The sequence below is a fragment of the Ranitomeya variabilis genome, chromosome 2 (genome assembly GCF_051348905.1).
Source record: "Ranitomeya variabilis isolate aRanVar5 chromosome 2, aRanVar5.hap1, whole genome shotgun sequence".
Classification (NCBI taxonomy): domain Eukaryota; kingdom Metazoa; phylum Chordata; class Amphibia; order Anura; family Dendrobatidae; genus Ranitomeya; species Ranitomeya variabilis.
Window position 1 is genome coordinate 306,033,639 of NC_135233.1, and position 15,035 is coordinate 306,048,673.

Here is a 15,035-nt window from a genome sequence, read left to right on the forward strand (position 1 = left end):
TGTTACATGCTCCTCGGTCTGAACCTAAAATTCCTATACCGGAGTTTTTTTCCGGAGATCGATCTTGTTTTCTAAATTTTAAATACAATTGTAAATTGTTTCTTTCGCTGAGATCTCATTCTGCTGGAGATACTGCCCAGCAAGTAAAAATTGTTATTTCTTTACTGCGGGGTGACCCCCAAAATTGGGCATTTTCATTGGCACCAGGGGATCCTGCGTTGCTCAATGTGGATGCGTTTTTTCTGGCTTTGGGGTTGCTTTATGAGGAACCAAATTTGGAGATTCAGGCTGAGAAAGCCCTAATAGCCCTCTCTCAGGGGCAAGATGAAGCCGAAATATATTGCCAAAAATTTCGAAAATGGTCTGTGCTTACTCAGTGGAATGAGTGCGCTCTGGCGGCAATTTTCAGAGAAGGTCTCTCTGATGCTGTAAAAGACGTCATGGTGGGGTTTCCTGCACCTACTGGTCTGAATGAGTCCATGACAATGGCAATTCAGATTGATCGGCGTTTACGGGAACGCAAACCTGTGCACCAGTTGGCGGGGTCTTCTGAAGAGGCACCACAGAGTATGCAATGTGATAGCTTTCTGTCCAGAAGCGAACGACAGATTTATAGGCGCAAAAATCATTTGTGCTTCTATTGTGGAAATTCTACTCATGTTATATCAGCATGCTCTAAACGAACAAAGAAAGTTGATAAATCCTCTGCTATTGGCACTTTGCAGTCCAAGTTTATTTTGTCTGTAACTCTAATTTGTTCGTTATCTTCTATTGTTGCGGATGCGTATGTGGATTCTGGCGCCGCTTTGAGTCTTATGGATTGGTCCTTTGCCAGGCGCTGTGGGTTTGATCTAGAGCCTCTGGAAGTTCTTATACCTTTAAAGGGTATTGATTCTACACCATTGGCTAGTAATAAACCACAATACTGGACACAAGTGACTATGCGTATGACTCCAGACCATCAAGAGGTGATTCGCTTCCTTGTACTGTATAATCTACATGATGTGTTGGTGCTGGGATTGCCATGGTTGCAAACTCATAACCCAGTCCTTGACTGGAAAACAATGTCTGTACTAAGCTGGGGATGTCAGGGAAATCATGGGGACACATCTTTGGTCTCCATTGCTTCATCTATTCCCTCTGAAATTCCTGAGTTTTTGTCTGATTATCGTGAGGTTTTTGAGGAATCTACTCTTAATTCTCTTCCTCCTCACAGATATTGCGATTGCGCCATAGATTTGATCCCTGGCAGTAAATTTCCTAAGGGTCGTCTATTCAATCTGTCTGTACCTGAACATGCTGCCATGCGAGAGTATATTAGGGAGTCCTTGGAAAAGGGACATATTCGTCCTTCTTCGTCTCCTCTTGGAGCGGGGTTCTTTTTTGTAGCTAAAAGCGATGGGTCTTTGAGACCTTGTATTGATTATAGACTCTTGAATAAGATCACAGTCAAGTATCAGTATCCTTTGCCATTGCTGACAGATTTATTTGCTCGCATTGAGGGGGCGAAGTGGTTCTCTAAGATTGATCTTCGCGGTGCGTATAATTTGGTGCGAATTAAGCAGGGGGATGAGTGGAAAACCGCATTTAATACGCCCGAGGGCCATTTTGAGTATTTGGTGATGCCTTTTGGTCTGTCAAATGCCCCTTTGGTCTTTCAGTCTTTTATGCACAATATTTTCCGTGAATATCTGGATAAATTTATGATTGTGTATTTGGACGATATCTTGATTTTTTCGGATGACTGGGAATCTCATGTTCAACAAGTTAGGAGGGTTTTTCAGGTTTTGCGGACCAATTCTCTGTTTGTTAAAGGTTCAAAGTGTGTTTTTGGGGTTCAGAAGATTTCTTTTTTGGGGTACATTTTTTCCCCCTCTTCTATTGAGATGGATCCTGTGAAGGTTCGGGCTATTTGTGACTGGACGCAACCGACTTCTCTTAAGGGCCTTCAGAAATTTTTGGGCTTTGCTAACTTTTATCGTCGATTCATAACTGGTTTTTCTAGCGTTGTCAGGCCTTTGACTGATTTGACTAAAAAGGGTGCTGATGTTGCAGATTGGTCTCCTGCTGCTGTGGAGGCCTTTCGGGAGCTTAAGCGCCGTTTTTCTTCTGCTCCGGTGTTGTGCCAGCCTGATGTTTCTCTTCCTTTTCAGGTGGAAGTTGATGCTTCCGAGATCGGAGCGGGGGCGGTTTTGTCGCAGAAAAGTTCAGATTGTTCAGTGATGAGACCTTGTGCGTTCTTTTCTCGAAAATTTTCGCCCGCCGAGCGAAATTATGACGTCGGTAATCGGGAGCTTTTGGCGATGAAGTGGGCATTCGAGGAGTGGCGTCATTGGCTTGAGGGTGCTAAACATCAGGTGGTGGTCTTGACTGATCACAAAAATTTGATTTATCTTGAGTCGGCCAGACGTCTGAATCCTAGACAGGCGCGCTGGTCCTTGTTTTTCTCCCGGTTTAATTTTGTGGTTTCGTATCTGCCAGGTACTAAGAATGTGAAGGCGGATGCCCTTTCTAGGAGTTTTGAACCTGATTCCCCTGGTGATTCTAAACCTACGGGTATACTTAAGGATGGGGTGATATTGTCTGTTGTCTTCCCAGACCTGCGACGTGCTTTACAAGAGTTTCAGGCGGATCGGCCTGATCGTTGTCCGCCTGGTAGATTGTTTGTGCCGGATGAGTGGACCAATAGAGTCATCTCGGAGGTTCATTCTTCTGCGTTAGCAGGTCATCCGGGAATTTTTGGTACCAGAGATTTGGTGGCTAGGTCCTTCTGGTGGCCTTCCCTGTCTCGGGACGTGAGTACTTTTGTGCAGTCTTGCGATGTTTGTGCTCGGGCCAAGCCTTGTTGTTCTCGGGCTAGTGGGTTGTTGTTGCCCTTGCCTGTTCCTAAGAGGCCTTGGACACACATCTCTATGGATTTTATTTCTGATCTCCCTGTTTCTCAGAAGATGTCCGTCATTTGGGTGGTGTGTGACCGCTTTTCTAAGATGGTTCATTTGGTGCCCTTGCCCAAGCTGCCTTCCTCATCTGAGTTGGTGCCCCTGTTTTTTCAGAATGTGGTTCGGCTGCATGGTATTCCGGAGAATATCGTTTCCGACAGGGGATCCCAGTTTGTGTCCAGATTTTGGCGGGCGTTTTGTGCCAGGATGGGCATTGATTTGTCTTTTTCATCTGCATTTCATCCCCAGACAAATGGCCAGACGGAACGTACTAATCAGACCTTGGAGACTTATTTGAGGTGTTTCGTGTCTGCTGATCAGGATGACTGGGTCTCCTTTTTGCCGTTGGCTGAGTTTGCCCTTAATAATCGGGCCAGTTCTGCCACTTTGGTCTCCCCTTTCTTTTGCAATTCAGGGTTCCATCCTCGTTTTTCATCTGGTCAGGTGGAGTCTTCGGATTGTCCTGGAGTGGATACCATGGTGGATAGGTTGCATCGTATTTGGGGGCAGGTGGTGGACAATTTGGAGTTGTCCCAGGAGAAGACTCAACGTTTTGCTAATCGCCATCGTCGTGTTGGTCCTCGTCTTCGTGTTGGGGACTTGGTGTGGTTGTCCTCCCGTTTTGTCCCTATGAGGGTCTCTTCTCCTAAGTTTAAGCCTCGGTTCATCGGTCCTTATAAGATTTTGGAAATTCTTAACCCTGTGTCTTTTCGTTTGGACCTCCCAGCATCCTTTGCTATCCATAATGTCTTCCATCGGTCATTATTGCGGAGGTATGAGGTACCACTTGTGCCTTCTGTTGAGCCTCCTGCTCCTGTGCTGGTTGAGGGTGAATTGGAGTACGTGGTGGAGAAAATCTTGGACTCCCGTGTTTCCAGACGGAGACTTCAATATTTGGTGAAATGGAAGGGCTACGGTCAAGAGGATAATTCTTGGGTTACAGCTTCTGATGTTCATGCTTCTGATTTGGTCCGTGCCTTTCATAGGGCTCATCCAGATCGCCCTGGTGGTTCTTGTGAGGGTTCGGTGCCCCCTCCTTAAGGGGGGGGTACTGTTGTGATTCGGTTCGTGGGCTCCCCCGGTGGTCTCTTGTGGTACGTTGGACACTTTAGTCCTTAAGTCCTTAGTCCTTAAGTCTATTTTTGTATGTTTTGTCCAGTTTGCACTTATGTGAATCTCTGCAGCTGGAAGCTCTTGTTGGGCTGAAATTACCACTCCAGTGGCATGAGTTGTCACATGAGTTAAGGTAATTTCAGGATGGTGTTTTGAAGGGTTTTGCAGCTGACCGCGAAGTCCTCTGTTGTATCTTTCTGCTATTTAGTTAGCGGGCCTCTCTGTGCTAAATCTGCTTTCATACTACGTGTGTCTTTTCATCTGCTCTCACCGTTATTATATGTGGGGGGCTGCTATCTCCTGTGGGGACATTCTCTGGAGGCAAGCCAGGACTGTGTTTTCTTCTACCAGGGGTAGTTAGTTCTCCGGCTGGCGCGCGGCATCTAGAGACAACGCAGGAATGCCCCCTGGCTACTTCTAGTGTGGTGTGTAGGTTTAGCATCGCGGTCAGCTCTAGTTTCCATCACCCGAGAGCTTGTCCGTTTATTCTATGCTTCTGATGTTTCCTTGCCATTGGAAACCATAACACAATGCCATATAATATGATGATTGTAATATATTAAGAGGATAAAAACTTTTATGGAAATGCTTCTTATTGTGTGTCCATGAACTCCTTGCTAAGACGTCTTAAATCAATTGCAATGTTATGGAACTGGCTTAGCAGCATCCGCTGTTAACAAGAGCAATTGAAGCTTGCGCCAGTCACTGCTATTTTGTACCTCAGAGGCCATTGTCAATCTCTGTTGCCAGGACCGTGGAGTCGGTAAGCCAAACCTCTGACTCCTCAATTGCCCTGACTCCCGACTCCTACTCTGACTCCGACTCCACAGCACTGGTCACTACTGAGCATGTACATAAAGTGCAGCACAGATTCATCTCACCTATGACCCCACAGCACTGGTCACTACTAAGCATGTACATAAAGTGCAGCACAGAGTCCTCTCCACTAAAAGCCGAGATCCTTAGATCATGAATAGAACAGACATTTATAGGACATTTCATAACTTTCCCAAAATTCTGAAAAAATTTACAGCACATCCTGCATTTTACTACTGTACCCAATTTATGTCTGAGGGAGAGAGGAGGGGAAAGGGAAAAGTTGGAGCTTGACACGCTGAGACATGCATTTATGAGCCGTTGCAAATGAATGTAACTGGTGGGTGCTGTACCTGCTGGTGATTTCAGCTGAAGTAAGGAAGGAGGAAGGGAATTTCCAGCACGTCATTTCCAGCACGTCCATCCAGTATAGGTAAAATTTCCACGTTTACTAGAACATTTTAAAAACCAGTTTTTAAAAAAGAAGAGAGAGAGAGAGACTCTCTGCCTGACGCGTTTCTGGCGCACCACGGTGCCCTTAGTCATAGGATCCTATGACTAAGGGCGCCATGGTGCGCCAGAAATGCGTCAGGCAGAGAGTCTCTCTCTTCTTTTTTAAAAACTGTTTTTTAAAATGTTCTAATAAACTTGGAAATTTTACCTATACTGGATGGACGTGCTGGAAATTCCCTTCCTCCTTCCTGTACCCAATTTAGTATACGGCATATTTTAGGAGACAGAGTTAGTCCATTTTATACCGACTCCGACTGACTCAACCAAAATGGACACTGACTCTAACTCCACGACCCTGGTGTATAATCCTGCTCAGCAGCACTGTAACTTGAAGCTCATGGGCCCCAAAGAAAAATCTCTTAACAAGTAACTTGTCTGCCATGGTTCTTTAATAGTATTGGTCTTCACATATAGTATGGACCAAACAGACATTTTGGGTCCCCCTAGGTACCAGGACCTGGGTGCGTCTGCAACCCCTGCACCATTGTCATTATATCCAGACATCCTTTCCAGTGCTCTTCACACCTCCACAGTTGTAGGGTTTCCATGGGTTATAAATTGTTCCTGAAAAATAAGCTCCATATATCTATGTCAATGGAAAAATTAAAAAAAGTTATGACTCTTGGAAGAAAGTTAAAAAATAAAAGCCAAAAATAAATTTGACCTTGGTGACAAATGGTTAAATGGATGTCTGTACTAAGATACTACTCAAACTTTTTTTATTTCAGTGTTAGAGTCATGTTTGTTCTCTGCCCATAGTATAATACTTACCAGCTGCAGGTTTCTTTTTTTCTTAGTGCCGCAGAACGAGGATCACATACACTCCCACTAAGAGCTTGTGACTGTTACCTCTGACTTCCAGTCAGTCAGAAGTTGTGGTCACAAGATGGCAGCGCAGGAGTGGAGAAGCAAGGGGTAGAGCTGAAGACGGTGGCTGGTAAGTATAGTGTTAGTGGCAGGGAACTTACACATTAGTGCCACCACTCCAGCACTAAAATAACAAATAAACTGTGGACTGGAGTTTTATGTGAAAATGGAGTTATTAAACTCATTTGAGATTGTCTTTATTTAAGAGCAACTTGTTACCCACCTTACAATAACATTTAATATACATGTAGAGCTACAATTCATATATCTCACACATTTTTATAACTGCTTTATATAAGATCTATATGCTTGAGATCAGCGGCAGACCCAGAGAGAAGAAGCCCCTGTGCATCAACTGTATATAGGCCCTTTGCAACCTAATAGCTCATCATAAAGCACAATTCCACCTGCTTTGGATATGGTAGTGGCCCTTTACCTCTTGGGCCTCTGTGTGGCTACACAAGTAGCACCAATGGTATGTTCGCCCCCGGTACAGATACTATCTCACAGTGGCTTGAGAGCTGTGTTAACTGATTACATTTATATTCCAATTATTTTTTTTTTAAATCTTCTATTTCATAAGCATAAAAACAACCCACATGTTACCTACTTTTTTGGGGGGTTACATCACTGGTCAGTTATTTGGACCACAGACCTGTAGAGAATCCACTCAGTTAAGACTCTTCAATATATTACATTTGTAAAAACATTGCATTCATTTCAAGCACAGTTTCTTCCTTTATCAGGTTATTCCTCAGATAGTACCAAACTCTCCACCAGCTATACATCATCAACTTTAGAAGAGCAGATCGGTACATTAACCAGCTGATTGTCTACTTTGTCTCGCATTAAATTTTCTATCCAATTTTTGCATCTCTGCATTACTTCATCATATTGCCAATGCCTACTTTGATTCACACATCTTGGTTAAGACACTGCACACATAATGTATACTGTGACACCATGTCTGTACTTCTATTGCTTGTTCTTTCTCTGTTCAAGATCACGCTATCTACTGGCTTGGTCTCCTCTCACATAAGGGATACCCATATCACGCGACCCTGCTCACTTATCAGACTGTAGGTGTGCTTCACAAGGGAATTGATGGGTTACTATGGCAGGCAGGCCCCAAATATCAGCCATGTTAGTCTTCCTTGTAAAGTTTAGGTACAGGTAGACCTTCATAGGAGAACCGCAATTTCCGTATATGCAAGATTGTTTTACTGCTGTCAGGAGATCGCAAGTTCCAGTCCTCTAAGTGGGCTAAAATATATATATATATATATATATATATATATATATATATATATATATATATATATATACTGTATATACATTACATACATACATATACTATATATGAGTCATCACCCTACCATCACCCATATGATAGAAGGAATGGTGTCAATTAAACCTACAACTTGTTCTGAAAAAAACTAACAAAAACAAGCTCTCATATGGCTATTGCCTATGTTGTCCAAAAAATAAAAAGTAATGATGGCTCTTGGAAGAAGGGGAGGTGAGAACGAAAGGGTAAAAATGAAAAATTCCTGAGTCGTTAAAGGGTTAAAATATATTGGATGTGCAGTAATACCACACTATTATATAAATTACTATCAGAATGCATTCTGCATTCACTAGAATATAAAAACATAAAAAATGTCTGATAAAGACCAATATCCATTTTTCAAGGTAATTACCAAATTCCCGTTCATGATTTACTAATGTGACAGCACAGGATGTGGGTTTACACCTGCACCTGTCTTTCAATAAATGAACAGCTCTTCTGAGATAGATAACACAAAAATTTATTTTATTTATACATTTATTTTTGCTTGTACTTTGTTTTTCAATCTGCTGACGTGTCTCTGTTTATGTCAACTCTGAATTTATCAGTGAGTGAGTTATATGGTTTCACCTAATTATCCCAAATCTTCGTGCCTAGGGAGCTGTATTTTAGGTTTGAAGTAAAACTTCTTTTGAAAGTGCCGCAGTGTCCTGGCTGCTGAACACATAAATACAGGTAACAAATTTATTGTAACAGTGAAAAACTATAGTTTGTGGTAAAAACTTCAAATTGATGTTTCTTCTAAATTTGGCAAAGGGCAAAACCCTACAAATTGAGAATCTGTGTATTTAACGGAGGTCTCATCTGGTGAGGTGGATTCACAAAGGGTAGTGTGGGCAAACGGACCCAAGGCAACGGCACAGACAGTTGGAGGGCATCTGGCATGTGGAGGACTGAGGACTTTGACACCAACAACAGTTCGTTCACTTACTGTAATCAATGAACCTAGGAAATGGCTAACCTGCAAGACTGAAGTTATGAATTATCACAGAAGCTTTGAAAGATGGATGCACAACATGAACAGATGGTGGAGGACTCAGAACAGCAACGGAATTTTAGAGTTTCAGACACACGTGGGTTTCTAACTGGACCTCATGAGGCTTAGGGAGAAGATGTCAGAGAGACAAGCCGGGCAACTTGCAAAACCTTAAAAAAAAAAAAATAATGAGCATATACCATGTAGTAAGTAAATCAGTATATACTGTAGTAATAGTACATGTAAATAACATAGTGTACTTAACACTATTTTGATCAAAAAGTCATAAAAGCCAGCCCAATGTGACAAATTGTACCCCAATGGGGTTGGTCGTCTGACCCAAGATGGCTTATACGCTTTTTGATTAAAATAGTGTTAACTAAGTACGTTATGTTATTTACATATATTATTGATATTTACTTATTCACATACTACAGGATATATGCTCATTTTGTTTCTTTTCTTAGGTTTTGTCAGTAAGATGGCCTCAGTGTGAATGTGCTCCTACACTTTGCACGTGTACCAACTTAAACTCCAGCTCATTTCTTTGGTGTCACTTGGAAAATCTATTGTGGAGCACAAGACAGGACTGTGACCATCGGGGAAGGGTGCAGAGCCCATCTCAGCCAGGACAACTGTGTAACATTCAAATTATTGTGATACACATTGTGTCCTTAGACACAGCTTTTGGCACTACACCATGCATCAGTTCCTTACTTATTAAAGCGCTTTTACAAAGTTTGCAAATTACTGATAGCCAGGCCTCCAACTGCTGTGACATCTTGTTAAATATGCTTATTTCGTATATTTATTTAATCAGGACTCTTTACCAGATGCCTCATAAAAATGTAGTGGTTTATTGGATTGTCCACCAAAAAACATCATTGCAGCAAAACATAAAATAGGTGAAATAGTTACAAAAAGATTGTCCATTTGTCCATATCAAAGTTTGTTCCCCATCTTTCCTGAGATTCTGAATGGTAAATGGTGTCTGTCTCTGTCATAGAGTATGGTAGAAGTCATCATTGTTAACTCACATACCAGCTGTTTATTTCGTTAGTGATGGAGAAGGCCCAAATGACAGCCCCCACCCTCCTATGAGCCGTGATTATATATGTCCCATAGAGCACGTGTTCTCTCTACATGGTGTTAACTTTTACTCTGAGCTAAATATACAGGAATAGCTAATGTAATGTCAGCAAAACCTTCCATGAGGCTCAGTACAGAATTGAGTGTAATAATAATTCAATAATTAATAATTAATATTTGGCACATCTTCCAATTCTGAGAACTGGATTCTGTTTATTGTAAATGGATCCTAAAATATTGCACTAATTAACATTGTCCTATACATGTAAGATAGTCACAAATACTGAATATATTATTTTTTTAAAGTGTGCCATACTTGCATATTGTGCTCCGATGCAGCTGCACAGGCTACACATATACTGTATGTCTACTTCAGCTAAAAATGGTAGAGGTTATCTGACAATCATTCTAAGCCCACATTCACACGTTCAGTATTTGGTCAATATTTCACATCAGTATTCATAAGGTAAAACCAGGAGTGGGTGATACAGAATTGTTGATGTGTTTTTATACTTCTCCTCTGATTGTTCCACTCCTGGTTTTGGCTTACAAATACTGATGCAAAATACTGAAGGTGTGAATGGGACCTAACAGGTCAAAAACAATTTAAACTAAGCATTACATATCATTATTTTGTTATATATGTGTTAGGTGCCGGGATTCTCCCTCTGCACAAGGTAGATCTCAAGCTTTGCCTGCATCTGTGGTCTCCCATTCTGCTGTGACTGCTGCGGGTGCTGCTGAGCAAAGACGTTGGTCTCAGCATCTTGCTCAGGCTCGTGCTATTCGTCTGGTTACTGTGGGCTCTTCAGCCAAGCCTATGGCAACCAGCGGTAGTCAGCGAGGAGTGAACACTCTGGAGACTAAGTCCAGAAATCACCCTACTGAGCATGCTCGTGATGTGGCGACGTCTCATTGGTGGTCAGTCGTCAGCTTCTCTGGTGATGTGATAGCTCCGGATTGATCCACGGGCAAGGTCCTGTCTGACTGGACTTTAGCTGCACGTATAAAAGGTTTTCAGAGGCGCATGCCGGTGCGCTAGTATCAATCTAATCTCATGTGTGAGTGTACTTTGCAACGGTGTGGTCTGTGACAGTTTGTGCTCAGGGTCAGCTGATAGCCTCTAGAATTCCAACACCTCTGGAGAGGAGCTGAACACATGGAATCAGGGCTGGCATAAAGCCAATAGAATTCCGGCACCTCCGGAGAGGAGTTGTTTGAGTGCTGTTATTGACTGTCTGACCACTGTTGTTACCAGCTCCATTTGTGGGCTTAGATCTCCTGTTAAGTTAACAGGGGTTGTGTCTAGCATCATATCTTTTTTGTTGCTGTGTGCGAGTGACACGGCATTATTGCTGAGCTGATGCTTTGTTGCTGTGTCCGACTGACACGGCTCTATTGCAGTGTATCAGCTCCAATACTGTGTGCGAGTGACATTACTTCGTGTGCTGCTCACTGAGTGACTTTTAGCTCGGTACGAGCAAGCATTCACTCACTGCTTTCTCTGCCATTGTTCACATTAGCTGCAGTTTTACATCTCTGCACGGTGGACCCCGGGTTGCGATTGCACTTCCTCTTTAAATTTATTTAGTGCAATCCGCCAACCCTAACAATGTTTTTGAATTTCACTAAATTGGAGTTCTGTCTAAGCCATGGTGGCATAGCTATGTTGTTGCAGGTTGTGTAAAGAAAATGTGGCCGTGGAGCTATTAATAGAATATGGCATCCTGTGAATTCTTCCTATTAAAGATTTAATTTTGTAACAGACTTTTATAGCTCGTTGACTGCCTTGCAAGAAACTAAACAAAGAATGTTATTAAATCACTGGTTAATGGGACTGAAGGATATTATAAGACCTACAGTAACTGCTGTGCTTTTGTGAGCGGAAAGAACAAAACAAAATATCTAAATAAACAAAACTTCTAAAAATGTTATTTATATACTGTATTTTCTATAGTTTTGTATCACTTTGACCTAGTTACCTGTACAAAGCTTCAGATTGCATTCATGGCATATGAGGCTTCCAGAGGTAAGTAAGTGGCTAAAGTATTGATAAGTAGGGATCATTAATGAGATACTGTACGTGCAAATAATAAAATTGTATGTTTATATAAGGAGCTGACACTTGGTCACCGTGTTGGCATTATTTTTATTTTTTAAGTTTTTGAAAACATTTTTTGTGCAACATATAAAACCTTATTATACCCTATAAAGCAGAACTGGGCAAAATGTGGACCGAGACAGCCAAAGGGCTGAAACAGTGGCCCCGAGGCCGCACCATGCCCTCCCCTGCCATTGGTCCATCACCACCACTTGGTGTCATCGCTATCCGCATTCTCAGGATGCAGATAGCAGTGAATACATTGGTTAAGGAATGGACTGCCAGCTCCAACTTCCACCAATCAGCATGTGAGACAGCAGACATGATGATGTCACTTCATTGTGTCAGCTGCACCCTGTAGAGAGTCGCTGCATAGGAGAAAACAAAACACCGGGGGGACGGGAGCAAGGCGAGTATATATTGCTGTGGAGGCTCACACTGTATATTGGGGCTATGGGAGGGGTCATGCTGTATATAAAAGGCTACATGAGGCTCATATTGTATATAGCCTACGACAAGCCTACAACTTGCAGTAACCACCGATTGACCAAACCGGGCACGACCAGCTCTACCCTCACCTTCTATCCTCACCCATCCCTTGTAGTTTGTGAGCCCTCACGGGCAGGGTCCTATCTCCTACTGTACCAGTCGTGACTTGTATTGTTTAAGATTATTGTACTTGTTTTTATTATGTAATACCCTCCTCATATGTAAAGCGCCATGGAATAAATGGTGCTATAATAATAAATAATAATAATATAGGAGGCTCCTATTGAATCTAGGTTATATGGGGACTTATAATATACAGTATATTGGAGGCTATCTGAGAGTTTATGGTGTATATAGGAGCCTATGAGGGTGCTCATACTGTGTATAGGAGGCTATGTGAAGGCTTACATTGTATATAGAGAGGCTTTATGGGGGCTCCTAATGTATATAGCAGTCTTTGTGGGACTCATACTGTATATAGAGGGGCTATGTGGTGCTTTTACAGTATAAAGTGGGCTGTGTGTGGTCTCATAGTGTATATAGAGGGCTGTCAGCATGTTTAATTCTGCTCAATATTAAGTGATACAATTAATATTAATATAAAATAATTATAATTACTATTTTAGTATTCATATTGAGCAATTTAATTTCAGGCTATTGGTCTGGCCCTTCAAAACAGTCACAGTGTCTCATGTGGTCCCTCTGGAAAATTACCGTATTTTTCGCTTTATAAGACGCTCCGGATTATAAGACGCACCCCAAATTTTGAGGAGAAAAAGAGGAAAAAAAGTTTTTTAATAAAATGATGGTGCTTCTTATAATTAATGCATCTTATTGCTTACCGGGGGTGGTGGCTGCGGAGAAGCGGGGGTCCCAGGGTCGCTGGTGGAGGAGGCAAGAGTGGAGCGTTGCTGCAGGCTGGGATGAGTGGGTGTTCCAAAGTGCGGCACACTACTGCGGGTGTCCCGGTGGCAGTGCTGCTCTGTGTCCCCAGTGGCAGTTCTGCGCTGTGTCCACTGTCCACAGTGGGGGTGCTGTGCTGTGCTGTGTCCCCGGTGATGCACTGTGTCCACGGTGCTGCAGGGGACTCTGCCAATATTTTTTGAAAGGCCAGAGCCCCCTGCAAGTTCTTCCATGGTTTCCTGACTCCTGTGCGGTGGTGGACTCTGGGAAAATGGCCATCAGGAGGCGGTGCATGCGCAGATCGAGATCTTGGCGCGAGATCTCGAGAGATGACACAGCGCAGCACCACCACCGGGACACAGCACAGCGCCGCCACTGGGACACAGCACTGCCACCGGGACACAGCGCAGCGGCACACCGATAAGGTATATCCACATTATAAGACGCACCCCCATTTTCCCCTAAAATTTTTTGGGGAAAAAGTGTATCTTATAATCCGAAAAATACAGTATTTGCCCACCACTACTATAGAGTGTACTTCATGGCCATAAATTACGTACTTGTAATTGGCCACTGAACAATGCGCGGTCTTGCTGTGTTCCACTCCATAGAGTGGTTACATATGGCCGTTGCCAGAATATATTTCAGCTGATAAGTATGGGTGCCGGGTATCACAAACCAACTGATCGCATATTGATGACCAATCCTATAGATATGGTATCAACTCTTAAGTACCAGACAAACTGTGTAACAAGTCATTTATCCCCCTTCCTTGCCTGGCAAGTTTAATTTTCTTTCATACATGCAGTTTAAAGAACTGTAAAATTTGTTACACCTTTTTAGTCCACAAAGGATCACTACAATACATTAAAACTTTGTTTTCCATTCTGTAACAATTTTTTATGGGCAACGAGCAAGAATCAATGGGCAATTCAGGAGCAGTTAAAGGAATTTACATACAATGTGTAACAACTCTGCTGGCATCACAGCATGGCCTCTCATCTCTCACACTATCTTACCCACTGCTCCAGGCCATGATGTGTTTACTTTTCTTGCCAGCTCCATATTCTGTTCCTCTGCTCTCTGCATGCTTCCTGGCTGTGTGCATAGGGGGATGGCGCCTGAACTCTCTGGTTCTTACTTATAGGAATCAGGTGCATCTGTCTAATCTGTTCCTGACCAATTGCCAAGAGGCCTCCAGTATTTAGTGCAGCTCCACCCAGTGGACTGGGCCTGTGCAATGTGTTAGCTCAGTTTGTGTTTAGCTTCTGAGTTTGCCAGGCCTTGCCCTGTGTTACTCCCTCTCTAGAGGCTTTTCTCTGTGTTCTTGCCTGGATCTTGTTGTCCGCCCTCCAGGAGGCAGAATATCCTGGTCCCTGTGTCTTTGTTCTTGTCCCTTGTCTTGTTCCATTACCTTGTCTGAACTTAGTCCTATCTCTGTCTCCTTGTCTGTGGCTTCCTTCCCTGTTGTGTCTTTCCTTTTGTTTCTCAGTCTGATTATGCTCCGCACTCTTGTGGCTCTGCCTGCTCTGTACCTTTGTGGCTTTACCTCTGCTCTGCACTCCTGCGGTTCTGCTCCTTTCTACTCTGCTTATCTTTTGCTGCTGCAGTAATCTATTGCTGCAGCTCCTCTCCGCATTCCTTGCGGTTCTGCTCTGCTTTGCTGCTGCAGAAATCTCTTGCTGCAGTTCCTCTCCACATTCCTTGTGGCTCTGCTCTGCTTAGCTTCTGCAGAAATCTCTTGCTGCAGCTCCTTTCCGCATTTCTTGCGGTTCTGCTCTGCTTAGCTTTTGTTGCTACGCTATCTCTTGCTGCTCTTCAGCTCCTATCCGCAGACTTGCGGTTCTCTTCCTGTGTGAACAGGTCCCAACCAGTTCCTTC